This window comes from Jaculus jaculus, chromosome 16 (genome assembly GCF_020740685.1).
Source record: "Jaculus jaculus isolate mJacJac1 chromosome 16, mJacJac1.mat.Y.cur, whole genome shotgun sequence".
In the NCBI taxonomy this organism is placed as follows: domain Eukaryota; kingdom Metazoa; phylum Chordata; class Mammalia; order Rodentia; family Dipodidae; genus Jaculus; species Jaculus jaculus.
In genome coordinates, this window is record NC_059117.1 from 46,327,225 (window position 1) to 46,353,547 (window position 26,323).

General features: G+C 41.3%; 1 protein-coding gene and 3 pseudogenes across 3 annotated transcripts in view; 2 read left to right on the top strand and 2 right to left on the bottom strand.

Annotated features, from left to right (window-relative positions):
* The window catches only part of LOC101604817 (cytosolic 5'-nucleotidase 3A), a 94,713-nt gene that overhangs the window by 41,419 nt on the left and 26,971 nt on the right, over nucleotides 1-26,323 (bottom strand). The window lies entirely within an intron of this gene.
* Nucleotides 4,581-4,841, top strand: LOC123455351 (annotated as a pseudogene).
* LOC101605099 lies at nucleotides 9,564-10,275 on the top strand (annotated as a pseudogene).
* Nucleotides 21,598-22,567, bottom strand: LOC105943671 (annotated as a pseudogene).

Consider the following 26,323-nt stretch of genomic DNA (forward strand, 5'->3'; position numbering starts at 1 on the left):
TAAGATGTCTTTTCTTGAGGAAGTTCTGTGAATTATACTGGCCATCTTTTGATGTGGGATGGCCACCAGAGGGAACCTTCAACCTCCTAACTATATAACAAGTTAAATAGGTCGTTGGATAACTTGAACACACTGACCACCCTGAGGAAAGTGGAACCTGGAATTGAGACTAGTCAGGTTTTGGTTTGGGAAATCCTCAATGTGAGGTCTAAAATTATACTCGAATTTTGAGGTTTGGTTTTCAGAGTTATATATAGAATAGGAAATGAAGACTTGCAGTTAGGATGGCAGTGTAAGAACCATGTCAAAGCAGCCTAGGGGAGAAAAAGCAAAAAAAAAAAAAAAAAAAAAACAAAAACCAACAAAGTACACTCTACTACTAAAAAGTGAGGTGTATCAAAAAGTACCAACAGCCGGGCGTGGTGGCGCACACCTTTAATCACAGCACTCGGGAGGCAGAGGTGGGAGGATCACCATGAGTTTGAGGCCACCCTGAGACTACATAGTGAATTCCAGGAGAGCCTGAGCTAGAGTGAAACCCTACCTCAAAAAAATAAAAATTTTAAAAAAAGTACCAACAGCAGCAGAGAAGTAGGAGAGATACAGAGCATCCAGAGCCCACAAAAGCAGGCAGAAGCAGCTCTAGCAGCAGCTGCATGGCTCAGCTTGAGCTGCAGGAAAATCCACGTGAGGGGAGAGCTCTTCATAAACTCAAGAAATGTGAAGGGAGAACAGCAGTGAACAATGGAGGAGCAGATCACCAGGTAGAGGATCACGTGGACCAGCAGAACTAGAGCCACCATCCATAGCCTCCCATCCCCACTGCCAGCGCAAGTGCCAGAGACCAGGGGGAGGGAGCTCACAGCAACCAGCACTGATGACCAGAGTAGGGATCAAACGACCCAGCCAGCCTACTTGAACCCACAGAATAGAGACCCAGATGCTATAGCCACCTGATATTCAATTAAAATGCCAAAAATACTCACTGGAGAAAAGACAGCCTCTTTAGCAAATGGTGTTGGGAAAACTGGATATGTATCTGTAGAAGGATGAAAATAGATTCTTCTCCTTCTCCATGCACAAGAATTAAGTCTAAATGGATTAAAGACCTTAACATCAGACTTGAAACTCTGAAACTGCTGGAGGAAAAAGTAGGGGAACCCTTCAACATATTGGTCTTGGCAAAGACTTTCCGAATATAACCCCAATTGCTCACCAATTTAAGGTTATAAATACCTTTGCAAGGGGAGGGCAAACTCTCTGACCACTTGGAAACTTCTAGCTGAGTGTGAGGCCCCCCCTAGCCCTTACTCTCCATATGGGTTCTTTGTCTCCTCCAGCTCCCCACATGGCAGGAGCTCCTTGAACTTTCTTTTCTTTCCATGGTTTTCCCAGGCTCTCCATGAGGGAGCTCCAGCCTGGAGAAAGTCCCTGGGGCTGAGGAATGTCTCTTAGCAATAAAACCACAGATTAACCGCTGAGACCTCATGAAATTACAAAGATTTTGTACAGCAAAGGACACTGTGAATAAAGCAAAGAGGCAACCTAGAGAATGGGAAAAAATCTTTGCCAGCTATACATCTGGATAGAGGATCAATATCTAGGATATACAAAGAACTCAAAAAATTAAATAATAAGGGCTGGAGAGATGGCTTAGTGGTCAAGCGCTTGCCTGTGAAGCCTAAGGACCCTGGTCCGAGGCTTGATTCTCCAGGACCCACATTAGCCAGATGCACAAGGGGGCACATGCATCTGGAGTTCCTTTGCAGTGGCTGGAAGCCCTGGCGCACCCATCCTCTCTTTCTCTATCTGCCTCTTTCTCTCTCTGTCACTCTCAAATAAATAAAAAGTAACAAAAAAATTAAATAATAAGAAATCAAACAAGCCAATTAAAAAGTGGGCTATGGAACTAAATAGAGAGTTCTCAAAAGAAGAAATATGGATGGCATATAAGCATCTAAAAAAATGTTCTACATATAAGTAGAAGAATAGATTAATGGGGGTGCAAAGACCCAATGAGGTCAGGGGAAGAGATTGAGTAAAGTTGAATAAAGGAGGGCTAATCAAAATCTAAGAGGATATAAATAAATCATATGGAAACCTACTTTTTTGGACAATGGAACACTCAGGAGCCATAGATTGTTGCTAGAAAATTTTCAGTGCCAGGGATGGGATACCTTCCAGTGAGTTATTGGCCAGGAAGTCCCTGATGCCCTCAAAACATTATAGGCCATTGCCGAGGCCCTTAGTTTCCCACCAGGAATAGATGGTAAGACCCTCTTGCTGAAGATTCCACATACTTGGGCTGCAAGGCCACTGAGAAATCCTATTGGAACTGAGCTGATAACCTCCTCCATGTAGACCAGCTAACAGCTGGAAGAAGCCATTCTGCATGTAGTTCAATGGGAGAGAGAGAAATCACCAGTGAAGATACTCAACAGTAGACACTGCAAGCCTTATATTTGGCCAGCCAGGCAAAATGAACCAATGGATGCAATAGTGGCATGTCTGTAATGGTGGAAACCACCTGCCCTCTGATTGGACTGGAGGCCTGCTCCATGGGAGGGAATACATCCCTGATACTCAAAACTTAAAACAAGGGTAGTCATGAGCCCTAGGGGTGTAACGTCTGCTGCTGTCTAATTAAATGTATATACTATGCTTATCAAACTGCCAAGTAAGCACTTCCCTTAATATTCATACCCTTATATTAATGCTACTCTCATTTTTGGTAGAGAATCTTCTCTTTTCAGATGGCAGTGACAATGAAATGACTCAGAAGGCATCATGGTGCTGGAAAGAAGTGACAGGAGTGCTCAGTACTGCAATATCTCTGTCACACCTTCCAAGGCTCAGGGTCTATTGCAGAAGAGGTGGCAGAAAGAATGTAAGAGCCAAAGGAAGGATGGGACTCCTTACAACATGCTGCCCCCAGACACAAAATGGCTTGGATATTCATGATGTCACAATGCCTGACACGACCTACACAAGACCATCATAATAGGAGGAAAAAATCATGACATCAAAATAAAAGAGAGACTGATTTGAGAGGGGGAGGGAATGTGATGGGAGAATGGAGTTTCAAAGGGGAAAGTAGGAGGAGGGAGGGCATTACCATGGTATATTTTTATAATCATGGAAGTTGTTAATAAATGAAAAAATTGAGTGCTGGAAAAAAAGCAAAAAAAAAAAAAGATAGAAAAGAAATTTATAATGGGAATGCATTGCTTCTGTATGAATGTATGTGGGGGAGATGGCTGTCTGGAGTCTGTATGAAAAGTGCCCTTGAAAGGAATGTGTGTATATGAGAGTGATTTCTGTCCTGAGTAGTGCATGCTCAGGAAGGCTTTGTCTTTGTGTCTGTTCTGCAGCACCAACACAGTGGGAAATTAATTGTGAAGTAAGTCCTCCACCAAGCCCACTGCCCTAGATTGCATGACCAGATTTTAATATTGAACGGCCCCCAGAAGGAACACTGAAAATAATTAAGATCATAGGCAGAGGAAAATTCAAGATTCTCCTATTCTTAAAAAGTTTTAAACTGGCAGAATCAGAGAGCTGCCCTGTAGCCCTGAGAAAAGTCCAAAACTCTCCCTAGAATTCAAACAAACAAACAAAAAACTCAGCTCAGCTAGAGTCAGACCAGAAGCTTCAAGGCCAGAGATTACCCCACACACACACACCCACACACTCTCCAGTAATGAGGTACTGCTGGTACAACTTGAAAATGGCTAAACCCAAGGCCACAGAAAGAGAGGTGGAGAAAGAGATAGTAGTGCTGTCTTAGCTACTGGGAAATTCCAACACTCTAGAGCCTGATACAGAGGAAGGGGTTAAACAAGGGAAGGAGGCAAAACAAGGTGAAAGTCTCTTTGCAGGGTTTTGAAAAGGTCTCTGAGCTAAACAAATGTGAGTGGAAGCCACTCAACCACATACCTACCAGAAGAGGAGGGAGAGCCCCTCCAACACTACAAAAAGAGGGTTATGCTGTCCCACTGTGCTCCCTAGGACAAGGAGTCTGTCCCCCACCCCCTGCTGAAGGGCTTGATATGCAGATGGCCAGCTGGCCCTGGGAATAAGGGGAGCCTAGCACACAAGTCTCATTGTTGGACAGAGAGACAAGATACAGACCTCTCTGGGGTTTATGCTGCCCCAGGAGAATCCCTGATGGCTCTTCTTTCTTAGCTTCCCTGCCTTACAGAGCCAGGAGGCCCAGGCGCAGAGAAATCTCAGGATCCTGGCATGATGATGGGTGAGTCCCAACTTGCTGCAAACAGATGGGGACATCTTATAAAAATTCGTAACTATAGTCAGGTGTGGTGGCGCACGCCTTTAATCCCAGCACTTGGGAGGCAGAGATAGGAGGATCGCAGAGTTCAAAGCCACCCTGAGACTACATAGTGAATTCCAGGTCAGCCTGAGCCTAGTGAGACCCTACCTTGAAAAATGGCAGGTGAAGGGCGGGGCTTGCCTCAGGCAGAGGGCGGAGTCTGCACAGGGACTTCCCCTGGGCTGAGCCGAGCTTCACAGCAGGGTTTTGGCCAATAACCACTTAAACCTTCTCACCAAGGAAGAGCAGGAGAAAGGGCATGGCTCAGTCTCCAGGCTGGGTGAGAAGGTACCTGAAGGCCTTTTGAAAAGGCTTCTTCATGGCAGTGACTTTCTTGGACCACGTGGCCTGCATGGCAAGAGTGGAGGGAGCGTCCATGCAGCCTTCTTTGAATCCTGGGGGAAGCCAGTCATCAGATGTAGTACTTCTGAACCATTGGAAAGTGAGGAACTTTGAAGTGCACTGTGGAGACATTGTGTCATTGGTATGGGAACTGGACCTGATTAGATAAATTACCAAGCACACTCCCAGCTGAAACCACAGAAGAATTGGGGAAATCAGCAACAATGCTGATTTTTGAGTGAATCTGATATCGGCACAAGAGTGAAGGACATAGACAGAGAGGACACTCCATACCTAACAAACCAGAGATCCAGAGGCTCTTAAGTGTCCATCACTGAAGTAGACTTAAAATGCTCCCAGCATGGCTCAGGGACTTTTGTGCAAGAGGGGCTGGAAAGACTGTTAGTGCCACAAGTTGGGACATTTTACACGATATTGCCTCTCCCCTATAGTCAACTGCTGCCCCCATAATGCATGACCCACAATTCTCATGGGGTTGACCTGCATCCCCAATGAGGAAGGCCTCTTCAGAAAAGGGGCAGGGAGGAGGGAAAGGATGGTACCAACATGTGTTGTTTACATACTAAATATGTCCATTATCTAATAAAAACAAATTTAAAAACAAAAAAAATTGTAACTGTTTTTAAAGTTTACTTTCTCTCTCTACGCTTCTATGGAACTATTAACAGGAAATAGCCTCAATATTTATGTTTAAATTTAGAAGTACTCAATAATGAGAGTTTGTCAGAAAATTTCTAATAATGTTCAAATCTGGTTCCATATTATTTTTTTTAAAAGTGTTTCAGGAAAGTTATAAGAAAAGATATCTCAAAATAAGCAAATGATAAAATCTGTGTGTATATTCTGGGTAAATAGCATAAGTCAAGTCTGGCCTGCTTTTATAAAAATGTTATTTCAAAAAGCCTTTTGAAGAATAAAAAAACTTTAGTGGTCATATTAAAAGTCTTATGGTAAGGACAATGAAAGGGCTTTTTGTTGTTGTTGTTGTTGTTTTTGTTTTGTTTTGTTTTTTCGAGGTAGGGTCTCACTCTAGCCCAAGGCTACTAAAATGTTCTGCCTGTACTTATAACTGACAGATACTTAAAAGATAAAACGTGTATGCTTACTATGTTCCAGATATAGCTCACACCGTAACCTGACAGCTAAACTTAAATGCTAATCAGAATGGTTTTAAACTTTTGTGTCATTCTCTGACCAGTTCTGCTTTGCTAACCAGATATGTTCTGTACTTCTTTGACTAGATCTGTCTTGATAATCAGAAGTGTGTAATGTCTGAGTGATGAATCACCATATGTAGAAGCCAAAGTCGATTGAAAACATTGGAGTTAAAAGGATAACCAATATTTTAGTTCCTGCTCCCAGGTCAGAAGGCTACAGGAGATGATGGGACATTTGCTAGCTTCTACCTCTGGTAAGTTACCTGTCTTCTTGATCAGGGAGAACATGGAAACCCAGAGATGGACTCCAAATCAATGTATCTGCAAAAGGAGAGTCACATTGGAGGAAAATCAGTCCTCCAGGATTCCCAAAAGAGGGAGGGCCACTTAGTATGGCCTTAACTTATCCTAGCAGATGACAATTCTGAGAGTCCTAAAACTCCTCACAGGTCCTGAAAGTCTCTCCTATAGAGACATGAATGGCCTCTAAAATATAATACATAGTTAATTTTGGCTGCCTAAATGGTCGTAAACACTCAGATTATATAACTACAAGGTATTACAATATAAATCAAGATTCAGACTAATCAGATCCTCTGTTTGATGCTGGCTTACAATATTAAACTCTAACATTACTTCATGCCTTCTGCCTCTGCCTGACCCTGATTAGTTAGCTACTGTTGCCTTTAAATAAAATTCTAAAAATTGTCCTTACTGGTTATGTTTATTTGATAGTTATGGATTTGTATTAGTCTAATCTCTCCTTGGTAGGTCATATTAAAGGAGTTATATCACTAGGGCAGATCTCAGACCTCCATCCTAACATGTAAAAACAATTTAGAGTTCTAATTGTTTACACTTGCTGATGAGGATCATGCTGGTTATTCAAAGGTGTCTCTTTGCTCAGATTTACAGACCAGATTCTCCTGCCTAAAATTTGTAACACAAGGGGACCCTCATACCCTTAGGAAATTGTGCCCATACGCATCAATCAAGGAGTATAAATTCATCACACCAGAGTCAAGAGGATAGTGTCCTTAGCTGACTGTAGCAACTAACAGATTATCAGGAACCCAGAGGGTCCCAACCAGGTCAAGCTCTAGAGGACACCTGCCCCTGACAAGGGGACTACAGTCCTGCTCTAGTCACTACATAAGCTGACAAGTCTATGCACAGCACAAGCTTGAGGAATTCAACATGAGATATCAGGAAAAAAAAAAATGGAAGTGATGTCTACCAGTCCTACTGGTGTTTGCTGTACCTGGTTGGGAAAGTTACATGTTAGATCATAGGGGATTATGACTGGGAAGGGGAGAGAAATGTAATGGGAGAGAAGCTGAAAGCTGGATTGATATGAATTTAGTTAACTGCTAATGAGCTGAACTTATCTCTGCCAGTAGCTGAAGGAATCCCAAAGAGAGAACTGTCTAGGAGGGCCCAGAGGGAAGGGCAGTTTAGACTAAAATAGAGTATAACAGCTCAGGGTTAGGGTGGCCCAACAACATGATTCATATACATTGTTGATTAATAGGTATGTTTTGAAAAATTGTTTTGAATTGTATAGATTACACAAGCTAACTGTTGTGTCCTGCTTCTGCAAATCACCTGCCCACTTACTTGCTCACTCCTCCCCTCAACTATGCAAGAGAGGGGAGCTCCCATTTTGGTGCTAGTAATCTTGGGAATAGTGGGACCAGCTACTAAAGGGACCTCTGCTTTAGTCGTTGGGGACTTTGTATGGATCTAGAGAAAACTGCTGTTTCTATACAAACTACTCTGAGTGATCTGAGAGAGCATGGCTATAGTTAGAAAACATCTAAAAGACAGGGAGGAATTCCATAAGGATTCAGGTAACTGATACAAAAGTTGTTTTCTTGGTCACCTTGGCTCACCACTCTGATTATTGCCATCTCTGGCAGTACTTTTCAACTACTTGTAGGACTGATTATAGGCCCCTGCATTAAAAATGCTCTAGTCAAGTTTATCCAGCAGAAAATTTCCTCAAGAAATTAATGATTCTCATGATTAAATATGAGCCAATAACAACAGATGAGACTAAGATTTGACTCAGTTACGAAAACCAGTGGGGGATGAAACAACCACAACAAACCTAAGGGGAGCCATCTTGACATTCTCCAGGAGCTAGAGGAGAATAAAGATTAACATAGAACATTAGCTAAGATATCTGATGTTAGTCTTTCCCTAAAGTCAAGGCAACCTGGTCCCTGGTACATGCTGCACACCATCATCTGATGTTTGGTATCACTGCCGTTATCTGGTGCTTGCTCTGTACTAACCGACAAATTCTGCTTTTGTAAACCATGCTTGCTTACTCTTGCAAAATTAATTAGGGAAAAGAGAGGGATGACTGAAGAGTGAAGGGCAGGAATATGGTTTTTTGCCTTTAAAAACTCACTGTAGAGAAAGGCTGTTGCTGTTCTCTTCCTCAGCATCCAGCTGTGGAGAGACGGACGCAGCCCAGCCTGAATAAAGACTTACCTTTTTAAATTTTATTTGGGTGGTTTTCTATTCATCTCTGGTCTGGAACTCACTATGAAACAATGTTCAGTGGTTAAAAGCATTTGCCTGCAAAGCCTGACAGCCAGGTTTAATTCCCCAGTACCCATGTAAAGCCACACACACAAAGAAACATATAAATACATCTGGAGTTTGTTTGCAGTGGCAAGATGCCTTGTGTACTCATATATTCTCTCTCTCAAATAAGCTTTTTAAAAAGTGTAAATAAGCAGGAGAAATAGAAATGAAGCATTGAACTGCATTTCTGAAAATTAGTGGAAACTGAAGAATTTCTAAGTGCTTCATCATTAATCACTGCTGCAAAACTTTCCCTCATAGGTAATTGTCAGTGAAACTGCAGCTGTGTTATGAACACACAGACATCTGTACACCAAGGGCAGCCTAAGGGCCCCATCCCAGCAGATTTCTTTAAACCTTTCCAAAAACACAGACTGAGGAACTTGACATTTCGTATTTCATTTGCAAAACTCAAATCAAGGTTTTGAACATGGTCTATATCATTTTTTTACTTTCTTAGTTAAAAGTTATTATTAGGCTGGACATGGTGACACATACCTTTAATCCTAGCACTTGAGAGGTGGAGGTAGGAGGATCTCCGTGAGTTCAAGGGTACCCTGAGAGTACAAAGTGAATTTCAGGTTAGCCTGGGCTGGAGAGAGACCCTACCTTGAAAAATCAAACAAAAAAGTTATTATTAAATACTGTTCTAAATGCATGGTTCAAACATTTTAAGATACCTAGCACTCAAATTATTTTCATTTTATTATCTGTATCTCTGTGCCAGAGATGGAACAAGGTAAAAACCTTTTGTTTTAATTTTGGACTACTTCCACATCATACTGCTGGTATGCTGCTGCTCAAAAGCAACAATTTTCTTACAGATTGCTGTATGTTCTATTAAACAAGTGATAACAGGTCACCTATTTCTATTCTATTGATGGTGTACCTACCTGATACAACTACATGGAGTACAAAGTGAGACCTTCTACATAGCAAGACCCAGTCTCAGAGAACCAAAAAGAAAAGTAAGGATTGGGCTGAGGGAGCCAAGGTGCCCTGGAGTTTTGAAAGATACTATGTGAGAGAGGAACAAAAGTCAGTGATAACAAGCCAGTTAGTCTCGGTGGGGGTGGAGGGGGGGAGAAGGAGGCTGATCTTCCTGTGTGAGGAGAAATCAAGATTGAATTTCCAAGATGGAAAGTCCATCAGACTCAGACTCAGCAGTGATTTTGCCCAGCACTCCTCAGGCCTGCCAGAGTCCACGGTCTCCCTACACAAACAGTTCAGAAAAACAACCTATAAGTGCAACACTAAGATTAAAGAAAATAAAATCATCATTTAATTCTTTTTGTAGTGTGGTAAAGCGTCTTGAAGTAGAGAATAAAGAAAATGATCAAAACTTTTCAGAAAAAAAAAAACCCAGCATCTTCAGGAAAACTGTTTGGAATTTCAAGAAAGTTCTAAACAAACACATAGACACTGAATTTGAAGAAAATAATACAGTTTTGAAAAATAGCTTCAAGACTATAAATGCATGTGATTCTAAGTCACTTGATACTGGGTCACACAGTACACTTCAAGATGATTTTGTAAGAGTTCTAAACCCAGGTTAAACGAACAAGACAAAATTGTTGAACCAAGTCCAAGAGAAAGAGGACCTCCTTTGCAGGCTAGAGCTAGTCAAAATGTATGCATCAAAGAATGACCTGTCTCAGTTACAGGTACTAATAGAGAAGTGGAGAAACTGTAGCCCGCTGTTGCTATGATTTGCCATCTGCAATGTCTGAAAAGAGGAAACAAAGCCTCACTCAGCTGATAGACCACTATGGGTTAGATGATAAACTGTTATACTATAACAGAAGTGAAGAAGAATTTATGGATGTTTAGTCATTTTTTTTTCTTCCATACTATGATTTTTTTTCTCCCTCTGTTTTTGTGGTGCTGGGGATCAAACACAGGGGCCTAAAATGTACTCCACTGCTGAGACATAGTCTCAGCTCCTCTCCAGAATATCTTTGGAAAAGACAACTTAATATAAAAAGGTACACATTTTTTTTCCATTTCTTAATTCCGGGAAGAAATCTGATGATCACATTGAAAAACAGAGCCTGACATTCAGTTATGACTTTTCACATAGGTGAATGTTCATAATTTATCCTAAAATTATCACGAAAGCAGAAATCATGGTGAACAGTTTCTAAGAACATAAAATTCAAACCATGTCTGAGTTTACATTCTGCGAAACATTTCATCAGTGGGCAAGGGCAATGTTCCTTTCATATGCTTTGCAATTTTAAAATGACTATGTTTTTGCATTAGTGGAAAGTACTTTTGATATGTTTTAAATTATTAAATATCTAGAAAAAAAGTAAGGATTGGCTGGGAATATTGCTCAGTGGTAGAGCATGTACTTTAGTTAATAGCATGCAAGAAACTTGAGATTAGAGTTCTAGTATAGATAAAATAAATAGCTCTAGCCTAGAGTGGTGGCACACGCTGGTGATACTAGCACTTGGGAGGTGGAGACAGAAGGATTGTAGGCTGGTGAGTTCCAGACTAGTCTGGGCTACACAGTGAGACCATGTCTCAAGAAAAACATAACAAGCAGGATGTGCCTTTAATCCCAGCACTTGGGAGACTGAGGTAGGAGGATCACCATGAGTTTAAGGCTAATCTGGGGCTACAGAGTGAACCTTGTAAAAAAAAAAAAAAATTGAGCACAAAAAGATGAAACACAACTAATTTTGCTTATGAATACAGATTCAAATTCTTAAAACTAGAAACAAACTAAATTTAATACAATAAATCAGTGAGTATAACCAAATCAAACAAATTTCATAAACCAATAAGCCATGTACTAATTACTACTAAAGTTACCCAGAAGGGTAACTACTTAAAACTTCAGGTAAGCCAGAATCACCTGTCAACTCTGTTTCTTACTAGTCAGTTCTTAAACCAGTTAATAGAAAACTATGACAAGAATTACCAGCTAGATTGTTTAGTTTTAAAGATTAAGCAATGTTAATATGCTGGATGTACTTCATAGCAAGTAGATATCCTCCAATTAATGCAAAGAGAATCAGTTTTATTTGTTAGAAGTTCTAGTCCAATGCAGTCTCCCCTTCCCTCCCCCTCCTCTCTCTCCCTTCTTCTTCTATTCCCTTCCTTCCTTTGTTTTCACTGTGTATATAGTGCCAGAATGGCCTCAGCCTCCCAGAGCAGCACCATCACACCCAACTCTTTTCTTCCTTTAACACTTGTAAGTTTGTATTTTATAACATCTTAGCCTAATATGCTTAGGGTTTCTCAACTTGTTCTTATCCCTCTTTATCATAATTCATCTAGTGACTCATTTGTTCCCTTAGAATCCTGACAGTGTGACAGAGAAATCCAGAAAGATGGACTACTTGATCTTTGTTCACAGGGAAAACAATAAGAATATGAAGCTCCTTTTTTAAAAAAAAAATTTTTTTTTAATTTATTTGATAGAGAAAGAGGGAGAGACAGAGAATGGGCACAACAGGGCTTCCAGCCACTGCAAACAAACTCCAGATGCTTGTGCCCCCATGTGTATCTGGCTTATGTGGGTCCTGGGGAATCAAACCTGGGTCCTTTGGCTTTGCAGGCAAACACCTTAAGCGCTAAGCCATCCCTCTAGCCCCCACTCCCCTTTTTAATGGCATTCTTTGTTTTTGAGACTGGGTGGCCCAGGCTGTTTTTGAACTCATGGGCTCAAGTGATCCTCCCATCTCAGCCTCCCAGGCAGCTAGACCTATGGTGTGCAACTTGATGTGGTTTAATCCAGTCCCTTACCTAAGTCCCAAGTTGTTGACAAGGCAGAGAAGATGCATGGGAGCAAGAAGAATCTTAAGGCAACACTCTACTTCCACCCTCTTAGAAGAAGGAACTTGTCAAACAAATGAAGCAATTGCTTCATCAACTGCTAAACAGTTCTGTATCTTCTTTGCCTTAGAAGATTAAAAACAAAAAGAAGATAAACAGCATTATCAAACAAATGGACTAAAAAGGCAATTAAGTGTGCCATGGCTGGGTGATGTCATACTTGGTTTAAACTAACGACTTAAAAAATAACTCTGGGGCTGGAGAAATGGCTTAGCAGTTAAGGCACTTGCCTGCAAAGCCTAAGGACCCAGGTTTGATTCCCCAATACCCACATAAGCCAGATGCATGAGGTGGCACATGAATCTGGAGTTTGTTTGCAGTGACTGGAGGTCCTTGGTATCCTCATTTTCTATCTGCCTCTTCCCCACTACCCAGTCAAATAAATAAATAGATTTAAATTTTTTTTTAAATGAAGGTGACTCTGAAAGCTAACATAACAGTATACACCCTTTGTACAATGACTATATACTTATAGAGCTGGAGGGATGGCTTAGCAGTTAAGGCGATGTCTAAAAGGCCAAATGACCCAGGTTCCATTCCCCAGGATCTACGTTAGCCAGATGCACAAGAGGGTGCACACATCTGAAGTTCGTATGCAATGGTTGGAGGCCCTGGCATGTTCATTTTCTCTCTCTCCCTCCCTCTCTTTCTTTGTCAAATAAATAAATAAATAAACAAAAATAAAATATTTTAATATATACTTATAACTAAAGAAAGAAACAGTGTATAACACCAGGGATGGGCAAGTAGTTCAGTGTTACAGTGCTTACTTACATGGCATGCATCAGACCTGGGTTCAATCTCTAGTACCACACACAAAAAAGTACATACTGGAGCTGGAGAGATGGTTTAGCAGTTAAGATGCCTGACTACAAAGCCAAAGGACCCAGGTTCAATTCTCCCAGGACCCACATAAGCCAGATGCACAAGGTGGTGCATATGTCTGGAGTTCGTTTGCAGTGGCTGGAAGCCCTGGTGCGCCCATTCTTTCTCTAATAAAACTTTAAAACAACAATAAATTAATATTAAAAAAGAACATATTACTACAATGATAAATTTGAAAGTAGTTATTGTGCCATGCAAAGAGAAGCCTTTCACTTGCTGACAGAAAGCTGAACTGCAATATAGGTATCCCTACCTACTGTTTTTTTTTCTTTTGTTGGTGACTGCTATTTTTTTTCTCAATTTTTATTAACATTTTCCATGATTATGAAAAATATCCCATGGTAATACCCCCCCCACTTTCCCCTTTGAAATTCCATTCTCCATCATATCCCCTCCCCATCTCAATCAGTCTCTTTTATTTTGATGTCATGATCTCTTCCTCTTCTTATGATGGTCTTGTGTAGGTAGTGTCAGGCACGGTGGGGTCATGGATATTCAGGCCATTTTGTGGGTGACTACTATTTTTAAGGGGAAGAAAAATTTGTCAGATAAGGTTTTTGGTTATTTTTTAAATATTTACATCTCAAATAAATGGTTAGAATGGAGATATAAATTACAATGTTTACTTTGAAAGAAAATAAGCCAGGTGTGCAGGCACATACCTACAATCCTGAGATATGATAGCTAGTTAGAAGACACAAAAAAGAAAAAGGCCTCCTTTTTCTTTCTAGCTTACATCTCTAGCTAGCTGACATATAAATTTCAATAGGATGGACTAGACCACCTTCAAAGGAAGCACCTCCTTTCCTGAGAAGCAACACAAACAATGATGAACCATGTTCCAACTTCCTTATGACCTACAATGAACCATGGTCCAGCTTCAGTATGACCTACAAGTAAGCAAGGATTCCTCTGATCAATACTACGGTGGTTTGATTCAGGTGTCCTCCATAAACTTCTCTATCTGTAAGACAAATATGAGACCAGCTTCATAGCTAAACTGTCTCAATATTAAACAGGATAATTATGGAGTCAGTTTGGTAGTAGGGCACTTGCTTACCATTTACCAGGCTTTGGTTTGATTCCATACATCACAAAAAGAAAAAAAAAACTGATTCTTTTATGTGTTTTAATTACTTTCTCTATCTTAATCTCTAAATAATGTGTCACCTACATGACTTTAGAAACAAAAAAAGGTAAATATGAAGATGATTTAGTGAAACACACACACACGGAACATTTAAACTAATATGAAAATTAAGGGTAAGTTTAAAAAATTGCAAAAATTAAATGTGTCCTACTGAGAGGGGGGTAGTTAGGGCAAATGGACTGCTGAAGGTATAAAGGGCAGTAAAGTTTGTACTTGCTAGAAATCCAAGATAACCTGAATTCTTAACTCTCTTGCCTTGTTCCATAGAACTGTTTTTCCATAAACAGTCAAGACCCCTCCTAAGAGGGAGGCCTTTCATAGGATTTAAACATTGTGGTTGGTCAAGTTCAGCCCCCAGAACTTGGTGCCAGTGCTAATCTGTCGGAGATAGCACCTAGCCTTAACCAACCAACTGGTCCTCTGGTTCACCTGGGCCAAAAGACAGCCCATCACCCTAAAATACCTTTGCAAGTGGAGGGCAGTCTTGCTCTCTCTGATCACTCGGGAACTTCCAGCTGTGAGTAAATTTTTCCCTTGGTTGGGCCTTGGCTGACTTGGCCCTGGCCCAGGCCCAACCGGGAGGGGCCCCCTAGCCCTTACTCTCTGCATGTTTTTTTTTTTTTTTTTTTTTTTTTTGGTTTTGTCCCAGATAGGGTCTCACTCTAGCTCAGGCTCTGACCTGGAATTTACTGTGTAGTCTCAGGTTGGCCTCGAACTCACAGTGATCCTCTTACCTCTGCCTACCAAGTACTGGGATTAAAGGCGTGCACCACCAGGCCCAGCTTCCACATGGGTTCTTTATCCCCTCCAGCTCCCCACATGGCAGGAGCTCCTTGAACTTTCTTTTCTCTTTTCTTTCCATGCTCCCTCCGCCCCCATGCATATCTGGTCACATGAATTCCTGAGCTACACATGGCCCAAATTGGCTTTTGGACTCCACATGATGTACTTCTCCCCATTTTATCTCCCCTTACCTCTCAGCCTTCCCCTTTCTACATTCCTTTGTAAAATATGAATGAAATACGGTATTTTAAAAATCATTCTCTTGAATCTGGAACCGCCAACTCTTTGGTTAGTTTGCAGATATGAACTCAAGGCTTGGGGTTCCAGGAAGCACACTAGAACCCCAATTTTCCACTTACACAACCTGTGCAACCCCTCTTCTTCCCCCCATCAATCCCTCTCTTTTAATTTTGCTTTTTTAATTTAATTTAATTTTATTTTATTTTGAGAAAAATCTCATGTTATCAAGAATGGCCTTAAACAGGATCATCCTGCTAAGATCACAGTTTGGGGTAACACCTTACTTTAATTATATGCATAGTTTTCCTCTGTTCTCTAAATCTACTTGTACCCTTACACTCCAGATCTATGCTTTCACTATCTCTAGGTCTGTTATCTGTGTAACTTCTCTAAACTTGGGTAGCCAAAAAAACTCCCTTTAATACTCATTTATCTGAATTTCTTGGTCTCTGCTTTGATATTTTCTTTCTGGCATTCTTCCTAAAGTTCCTGCCATTTGCCCCCTTAACTTTCTTCCATGGGAAAGCAGAAGATGATGCTATGTGTGTTTCTTCTAAATTTCCCTACTATATACCTAAGTTCTATCTTCTATGTACATGTGGCTCTATTCTAGTCTTCCCTAAAAATCTCAATTTCTCTTAAATGAATTTTATGAACTAGCCTCCATGTGCTTATGACTGTACTCCAGCCTTTCCTTTAAAAACCTTAATTTCTCTTAAATTAACCTTATTAACTATGCAATGTTTCCCACATGGGTGCGTGTTTCCTACTTCCCACATGTTTATGACTCTGATGTAACCTTCTTTCTCGATCCCAATTTCCCTTAAATAAATCCCACAAATTGTGATTTCTCTCTAAATAAAGTTAACAATTCATAATTTATCTTTCTTGAATCTGTCTTTATCAATTCTTTGTTAAAGGTAGGGCAGGACCCTTAAAATTAGGGTTCATAAACTTGGCAGACTTTTCCTGAACCCCCAAAATCCTCCACCAGTGGCACATGCTTTTAATCCCAGCACTTGGGAGGCAGAGGTAGGAGGACTGCTGTAAATTTGAGGCCAGCCTGGAGCTACAGAGTTCCAGGTCAGCTTGGGCTTTAGTAAGATGCTACCTCAAAAAAGAAAGAAAAAGAAACAGAAAAGGAAAAAAATAGAGTACATGTGAGGGACTGGAAAGTTCTGGGAACTCTTCCTGCATAGTGAGAGAACATCCAGAGCCACAATTAATCTCCAAAAAAAACCTTACAAAATCAACACTAAATTCTCAAGATATAACAAACAAAACAAGGAGAAAGGAAGAAATAGTTAAATGTGGGAAGAGCAATGTCAGGAAAATCCTAACTTCTCCTGCATTTAAGCAGAGCACCCAGCAGGACAGATGAAAAAAAAAAAAAAAAAAAGATACTTTCTCAGTGCTGGAGAGATGGCTTAGCAGTTAAGGGCTTGCCTGTGAAGTCTAAGGACCCTGGTTTGATGCTTGATTCCCCAGGACTCACGTAAGACAGAGGTACAAGGTGGCACATACATCTGGAATTTGTTTGCAGTGGCTGGAGGCACTGGGGCACGCACACTCTCTCTACCTCTTTGTCTGTCTGTCACTCTCAAATAAATAAAAATAAACAATATTTTTAAAAAGACACTTTCTCAGTGCTAAAGAATACAGCATTCTTGGGCTGGAGGGATGACTTAGTGGTTAAGGCATTTGCCTGCAAAGCCAAAGGACCCAGGTTTGATTCCCCAGGACTCATGTTAGCCAGCTGCACAAGGGGATATATATGTCTGGAAATCGTTTGCAATGGCTGAATGCTCTGGTGTGCCCATTCTCTCTCTCTCTATATATATATATATATATCTGCTTCCTTCTCTCTGTCTGTTGCTCTCAAATAAATAAATAAAAATAAGCAAACAAACAAAAAAGAACATCAAAAAGATCATACATGGCCTGGTATGCTAATGAACACCTTTAATCCCACCACTTGGGAGAGGTTGAAGGATCACTTTCAGCTGGAGGCCACCCCAAGTACATAGTGAATTCTAGGTCAGCCTGGGCTACACAGCAAGACCCTAACTTGAAAAGTAAACAACAAAAAAAAAAGTCACTCATCATGATCAAGTTGGCTTCATTTCAGAGATGCAGACTCAACATATGCAAGTCAATAAATGTAATGCATCACATAAATGGACTCAAGAACAGAAATCACATAATTGTATCAACAGATGCAGAAAAGACCTTTGACATCCCTTGGTAATTAAAAACCCTGGAGGGCTTTTATTATCTCAACATAATGAAGGTTATATATAAAACAAACCTAGAGCCAGCATCATATTAAATGGCGAAAAATGGGAAAACTCAAAGTATATCCACTAAATTTAGTATCAAGACAAAGGTGTCTACTTTTTGCTCTCTTATTCAATATAGTGCTTCAAGTCTTAGTTATAGCAATAAAATGGGGTACAAATAGGAAAAGTAGAAGTCAAAGTATCCTCATTAGCAGACAATATAGTTCTATACATAAAACCTCTAAAGACTACCAGAAAACTTAGAACTCATTTCAGCAATGAAGCAGGATATGAAATTAACATGTAAAAGTTTATAGGCTTCCAATATAATAATAATGGACATGCTGAGAAATATTAGAAAAAAAACCCACAACTGCCCAAACACACATGCATGCACCCTTGGAATAAAGCTCAACAAAGGAGCGGAAGTCCTCTATTAGGAAAACTTTAATAAAATACTGAAGACACTAGACGATAGAAAGAACCTCCCACCCATGACCCACGCTCAAGGATTAGAAGAATTAATATTGTGAAAAAGACTATACTATGAAAAGCAATCTACATATTGAATGCAATTCCTTTTTTTTTTTTTTTTTTTTTTTTCAAGTAGGGTCTCACTCTGGTCCAGGCTGACCTGGAATTCACTCTGTAGTCTCAGGGTGGCCTCAAACTTGCAGCGATCCTCCTACCTCTGCCTCCTGAGTGCTGGGATTAAAGATGTGCACCATCACGCCTGGCTGTAATTCCTTTTATTAAAAAATTATTTATTTATTTAAGAGAGAGAGAGAATAGGTGCACCAGGGCCTCCAGCCACTGCAAATGAACTCCAGATACATGCTCTGGCTTATGTGAGCACTATGTAATCAAACCAGAGTCCTTAAACTTCGCACCTTAACCACTAAGCCATCTCTCCATCACCCGAATGTAATTCTTTATCAAAATCCCAATGTCATTCTTTACTGACACACAAAAAAATTCTTTAAATTCATATGGAAGTACAAGATACCCAGGATAGTTAAAAAAAAAAAAATCTTGAGTAAAACCAATCATGCTTCAGATCAATGTAATAGAACAGAGGACCCAGCTATAAACCCACAGTTATAACTGGATGATTTCTGGCAAAGATACCAAAATTATACGTTGAAGAAAAGGCAGCCTCTTCACATTGTACTTAGAGAAATGGATAATTCACATGTAGAAGAATGAAATTTGATCCTCTCACTCTGTACAAAAAGAAAACCAATTCCAAATTAATTAAAGACCTTAATGTAAGACCTGAAATTCTGAGGAATGAAAAAGGTAAACACTACAAGATATAGTCACAAGTAAGTCTTTCTTGCTCTTTTTCTTTTCTTTTTATGAGGTAGGGTCTCACTCTAGCTCAGGCTGACCTGGAATTCACTATGTAGTCTCAAGGTAGCCTTGAACTCATAGTAATCCTCCTACCTCTGCCTCCCGAGTGCTGGGATTAAAGGCATGCGCCACCAGGCCCGGCCCGGCCCGGCCTCCCTCCCTCCTTCCTTCCTTCTTGGTTTTCAAGGTAGGGTTTTGCTCTAGCCCAGGCTGACCTGGAATTCATTATGGTGTCTCAGCTTGGCTCAAACTTATGCTGACCTTCCTACTCTGCCACCCAAGTGCCTAGATTAAAGGTGTGTGCCACCATACCCAGCTTAGTTTTTTTTTTTTTTTTTCTTTATGGCAGAAATTCCATTGATGTGCAAGTACCTTGGTGACTTGTTGACTTGGAGTCCTTTGGGTAAACACCCAGGAGTGATATAGCTTGGCCGTATGTTAGATTTGTTTTCAGAGGAACTTCAAATTGATTTGCAGTGGCTGGACTAGTTGGCATTCCTACCAGCAGTGCATAGGGTTCCTTTGTAGTCCACATGCCTGCTAGTATTTGTTACTTGTCTTAATGACTATTGTATGTAATCTTCTGAGAACTGTCCATTTCACTAGTTCTTTCATTGCTTGAGTGATTTACTTGTTGTTTAGCTGAGTTCTTTGTATATTCCAGATACACTATCTGATATATAGCTAACAAAGGTTTTCTCCACTATGTAGGTTGTCTCCTTACACCAATGTTTATTGAGTCACTATTCACAGTAGCTAAGTTATACAGCTAGCTGAAGTGTCCAAAAGAGGAATGGATTAAGAAAATATGGTGTCTCTACACAATGGAATTTTTTTCTCACATTATAGTTCTTAGATTTTTATATTGGTACCTAAAATCATTCATGTATCTAGGAAATGGAAACAGAAATGAAACTGTATAGGGAAACAAAAGGGACTAAAAGGAGGGGCAAGGAAGGAGAAGAGGGTGATGGGGAAGAATATGCTCAATGTACAATATATAAGAGCATGAAAATGTCTTTAACACAGTATCATGTAAAATGAAAATTTTAAAGAAAATAAATAAAAAGCAAAAGCCAATTAAAAGAGTTCAAGCTAGTCTGAGCAATTTAGCAAAAACAATCTAAAAAACAAAATCCCTCAGGTGGAAAATAAAACACTCCCCTCTACCACCAGCAACATCTGCTTGTGATATGCCAGGTTTGACATGTTAGAAGGATGAACAGGCTGGTATCTGCCTTCCCAAATTCACTGCCATCACTAACAACTATAAACAACTTCTAATGTATTTTCTTCCAAATCTCTAATGACACACAAGCATATACATGAACATTTCTTTGGGAGCACTACCTTGTATTCAACAGGATTTATCTTTTAGTTGAACAATGGCACAGAACTTTATTACAAAAATGCATCAGAATTTGTTTAATCAATACATGCTTCCTTCAGTGAGAAAATTAAAATGTCCATTTTCAGGCTGGAGAGATGGCTTAGCAGTTAAGGCATTTGCCTGCAAAGCCAAAGGGTCCCAGTTCCATTCTCCAGGACCCACATAAGCCAGATGCACAAGGGGGCACATGCATTTGGAGTTCGCTTGCAGTGGCTAGAGGCTCTGGCATGCCCATTCTTTCTCTCACTCAAATAAACAAGTAAAACATATTTAAAACTGTCCATTTTCTACATCCTCATCACTGTTTTCTCTACTTATTTCATTTTTTCTTTTTTTTTAACTTGTCTATATGCAAGCAGAAAGAGAAAGACAGAAAATGGGCCTCCAACTGACGCATGTGGATTCTAGATACATGCATAACTTTGTGCATCTGGCTTTGCATGGGTAGGGTGGAATTGAACTCAGGTTGTTAGGCTTTGAAGGCAAATGTCATAACCACTAAGCTCTACAGACCTTTAGGGTTGTTTTAGGAATCACACTATCTGTAGCTTTTATATAACTAACATTTTGTTCAGTGAAGCAGCTGCCAGCATATATCTACAATCTACACAGCTATTGTAAGAGCAAAATAAAATTTAAACATGACCTTAAATACACAAGTGATTAAAGCCTACTGCCTCCTCAAGCAGAACTGGTGGGATGGAGTCCAGTCCCAAGTACATGTGTCTATTAGTAACACTTAGGTCTACTTGTACCAGTCACAGCTGGTATGAAGGGTTCTCTTGCCAGCTGGACACTGGGTAAATTTACCCTCATGACCCACTCCAGGCCAGGAGCACAAGTTTGAAGAATTAAAATTTTGGGGCTGGAGAGATGGCTTAACGGTTAAGGCACGTGCCTGAGAAGCCTAAGGACCTAGGTTTGATTCTCCAGGCCCCACATAAGCCAGATGCCTATGGGGGTGCATGCATCTGGAGTTCGTTTGCAGTGGCTAGAGACCCTGGAGCTCCCATTCTCACTCTCTATCTCTAATAAATAAATAAAAATAACTCTTAAAAAAAGAATTAAAATCTTTAATTGGCCTACTTAGAGCTGGTCTTTCAGAAACATCTTTTTTAAAGCTTCTCTTATAACAGCAAGTAGTATGTATCATCTAAGCTCAAATTTGTTTGCATTAATTACCATTGTTTATTTTTGTGTATGGCACTCAAGGGATAAACCCTATTTTAGTTAGCCTCTGTTATCTTTGGCTTGGCCTTTGTAGGCTTGTAGGAGTTGGTACAGAAAGTCATGTGCCAGTGAAAGCTGTCTCTCCACAAAATCTTCTCTGCGCAGATACTACACTCAGAGGACTTTATGTCTGTGTGGATTTTCATGTGACCAAGAAGTGGTGCTTCATTTTGAATATCTTCCTGTAGATCTGCAGCCATTAGGCTGAAGTACAAGATGCATATTCATGGGTCTCACTCTTGTGAATGAAACTTCCCACACTGACAAGGATACAGCTTCTTGTGGTGACAGTCCTAAGTAGAAAGCTCCTAACTCCAATCCTTGTTACAATCTCAATATTCTCACTAGCCTGTGATGAAGGCAGCCTCTTGTCTGTGCCCAATTAGATTCCCATCCAACCTCTCCAGAAAACTTCCATGGAGGAAACACAGAAATCCACCTGCTCTTCATCATAATTGCTTTCATCAGCCTGCTCATCAAATTCTGCTTCCACTTTCTTTTCTGTAACACTGAAAGTCTTCCTCTACTCCTGATGGCTAAACAGAGTGTTTTTTTTTTTTTTTTTTTGGTTTTTCGTGGTAGGGTCTCACTCTGTTCCAGGCTGACCTGGAATTAACTCTGTAGTCTCAGGGTAGCCTTGAACTCGTGGCGATCCTCCTACCTCTGCCTCCCGAGTGCTGGGATTAAAGGCGTGCGCCACCACGCCCGGCTCTAAACAGAGTGTTTTATCTGCATGGTGCTGATGGACTCCATGACCTGGTGCTCATCACAGGCTGCATACACATCCATGCCCTCGCAAGCCTGCTCCAGATGCTAGGGGTTCACATATATCAAGGTTTATGAGCCATTATGCTGTGTTTGCTATGCATGAGCTGGATACAGTAGAACTCAGAGCTGTCACCACCCCTCTCCTCCCAAATCCTGGCTTGCTACTTCAGTGCTCAGTGAGCTGGGATGACGGCTCATCTTTTTTTTTTTTATTTTTTTTGTTCATTTTTATTATTGAGAGTGAGAGAGAGAGACAGAGAGAGAGAGGGAGAGAGAGAGGGAGGGAGAGAGGTAGAGAGGTAGATAGGTAGAGAGAGAGAGAATGGGCACGCCAGGGCTTCTAGCCACGGCAAACGAACTCCAGATGTGTGCTCCCCCTTGTGCATCTGGCTAACGTGGGTCCTGGGGAATCGAGCCTCGAACCAGGGTCCTTAGGCTTCACAGGCAAGCGCTTAACCACTAAGCAATCTCTCCAGCCCATGACGGCTCATCTTTACTGCTCCCCTCCTCATTCTGACTTTGGGGAAATCAGCATGGAACCCAGCACCCAGCTCAAAGCTACCAGGGCATTGTAACTATTGCTGCATGGAGACTGGTGGTTATTAGCATGTCTCCATTTTTGAGCTCTGATTGCCACTACATTGTAACTGTTTCCCCAAGAGTAACCCCAGCTAACCATCCATCCGCATTATTACTTTCCTGTAGTGGTCTAAGTCCCGAGGCAAGGTAGACTACTCTGCAACCAAAGAATTCCAATGACCTCACAGCCTATATAAGTATTCCCCAGTCTGTAAGGGAATGGCTTCTATCATGCCTGGCCAGAGTTCTTCTCAGGCTTTCCCTAAATAAAGCCTGTCTCTGCTGTTGAGCAGAGTCTTCTCTGTCATTTCCTTCCAGGTGTTTCTTTCTTTCTTATTTACTTATTTGAGAAGGAGAGAAGCAGAGAGAAAGAGAGAGAGGGGTAGACCGAGAAAGTATGGGTTGCCAGGGCCTTCAGCTATTGCAAATGAACTCTAGATGCATGCACCACCTTGTGTATCTGGCTTACATGGGTCCTGGGGAATCAAACTTAGGTCCTTTGACTTTGGAGGCAAGTGCCTTAACCAGTAAGCAATCTCTCCAGCCCTCTTTCCTGCTTTTTCTAACAGTGGCCACTGCTGTGATCGAGCTTTTGACAAAGGACTGTAGGGTTTCCATCTAAAACCTTAGGGCATTTATCTACCACATGCCACGTCTGAAGGAAGATGGCTGCTATTAACTAACAATCTCTGAAGCAGGTATTACTAGAGGTCCCATGTAACTGGACAGGAGAATGTTCTCAAACACTGTTGGGTTCATCACATCAGGCAGAACAATCCTCTTGCTGCTCTTCAGGAGCACCTGGTCACAGAAGTAGGATGAGCTGGCAGCAAAAACAGCTTTGCATGCCCAGAAAATGTGGCCTTGGACAACATGGAGACATCACTTAACTGTCCAGGCTGGCACTGTTCATTTAGTTTCAGCAGAATGATGCTGGGGGAAAAAAAATAAGAAAATTCTGCTTGAAAAAAATCTTGTTCCAGGTTCCATTTCATCCCAGATCTCGTTCAGTGCTAAAACAAAGCTGTATTCCTGTAATACAGTTCCATATGCCATGGCCATCCAAAAGAAGAAGTTTGAATGAATCTTCAGGGATCCATTTCTCAATTTTGCTTTAAGTTAAATCATATTGATATCAAAGCGCTAAGAAGAAGTTAACAGTGGACTGTTCGGCACTAAGTAAGACATCTCTATCACACCCTCTAAGGTACAGGGAAGAGGTGGCAGAAATAATGGAAGAGCCAAAAGAAGGGCAGGAGTAATTTCAACACTGTCTTCCAGACACAAAGTGGCTGTGGCTCTCATGTCCTCAGAGTAGATAAGACCTGCCAAGATTCCGCATACACACCACCAGCCTGCGGATTTGTCTCTACCACTAGCACCTAGGCCTCACTTTCTCTCTTATGTAGCAATTGTTTGGCAGCCCTAGTTTTGATTATAAACAAGTAACCAGGAAGTTTTGTGACATGTGAAATTTGTACTTTGCTGGAGTATGAATCCAAGCTGTTTTCTTCAGTGGTTCTCCAATGCTAATGTGTGAGAACCACCTGGAGAAAGTATTTAAGCAGTGCATGCCTGTAACTGGAGCACCAGTGGACTAGGGAATCAAGTGCAGCAGGATCAGTTAAAGCCTGGGCTACAATAGTGAGTGAGATCAGTCTCAAAACACGACCAACAAAACAACTGGGAGGGGGGACTTCAAAAACACGTGAAAACCCCAAACCATACCGCTGGTTCCAGCTGCAGATTTTCTGGTTTAATATGTACACCTGAGGCAAGGCTAGATAATTCACACATCAAACACATTCCTAATGAGGCTTGTTTGAGAAGCAATGGTATGTGGGAATCCTGTATTTCAAAACAACGTTCCATCCATCATTCTCTATTTGTCATGGTATATATGCATTTATTTACTTTTTCAAGGTAGGGTCTCACTGTAGCCCAGGCTGACCTGGAACTCACTCTATAGCCCTAGGCCAGGCATGGTGAAGCATGCCTTTAATCCCAGTACTTGCGAGGCAAGGAGGACAGCCATGAGTTCAAGGCCACCCTGAGACTACATAGTGAATTTCAGGTGTTGTATGGCAGATTTCCTCTACATTAAAAGGTATAAACCACTACTGCCAGCTTTACCAAAAGCATCTGGGTCAACTCACAAGAGAAGTTGTGGAGGGTCATCAGACCCCACCTGAGATTTAGGTGCCTTCCTGTGCCAGCTGTATGCAATAATGCACAAGATCTCACGACCTGAAGGGAGAGGAAGATAGAGTATACAGAAAGGAAAAGATCTGGGAACAATGAGCTCCATTGAGGTGCTGTCTCTGGAGTCTCCATGCTCTGTAAGTAAGCCCTCACTGCCAGGCATCTGTGAGAGTAATCCTGGTATAGTCAGTTCCACTGTAGTGGTGCTTTGGGGTGTCATGCTCTGTAAGTAAGCCTTCACTCCCCCACCCCACAGGCTGAGGGAGGAGCATAGTGACCACTGCTGAAGGGCTGCTCCATGGTGTCATACTCCTGGACATGAACAAGGAATGTCTAGAAGTGGGCACAGGAAAGTTGTCATTTATGGTGGAATGAGACTTCTCCATGGTGTAGATGCTCTGGGGTCCCAGTGCTCTGTAAGTAAGCTCTCATCCTGAGGATGAGGGAAGAACATCCAATGAGTAATTTTGACAGAGGATTCTCCATCAAAGTGGCTGCTTTGGGGGCCCCACGTTCCTACAAGTAACCTCTCTTTATGTTCTGTAAGTGATTCCCCCCACCCCGCGCCATAAACTCATTGGTTCACTGAACTGGTATTGGTGTAATCGTACTTTGGTTTACCATCTGAACCCTATTTGGGGTAAAGACGTGTGTCTGAGTCTCCCCAGAAGAAAAGTTCCTGCAATACCAGGTCAGACTGGGCTAGAGTGAGACCCTACCTCAATAAATAAATAAATAAGAAATTTGAAGAAAAAACTAAAATTAAAATTGTGGGTTGGTGAGATGGCTCAGCAATTAAGGCACTTATTTGCAAAGCCTGATGAACAGGGTTTGATTCCCCAGTACCTACGCAAAGCCAAATGTGCAGAGTGCAACAATCACCTGGAGTTTGTTTGCAGCAGCTAGTGGCTCTGGCATGTCCATTCTCTCTCTCTTTGCAAAAAAATAAAATATTTTAAATTAAAAAAAATTAAAGGCTGAAGAGATGGCTTAGTGGTTAAGTGCTTGCCAGTGAAGCCAAAGGACCCCGGTTCGAGGCTTGATTCCCCAGGACCCACGTTAGCCAGATGCACAAGGGGGAGCACGCGTCTGGAGTTCGTTTGCAGTGGCTGGAGGCCCTGGCGTGCCCATTCTCTCTCTCTCTCTCTCTGCCTCTGTCTGTCTCTGTCTGTC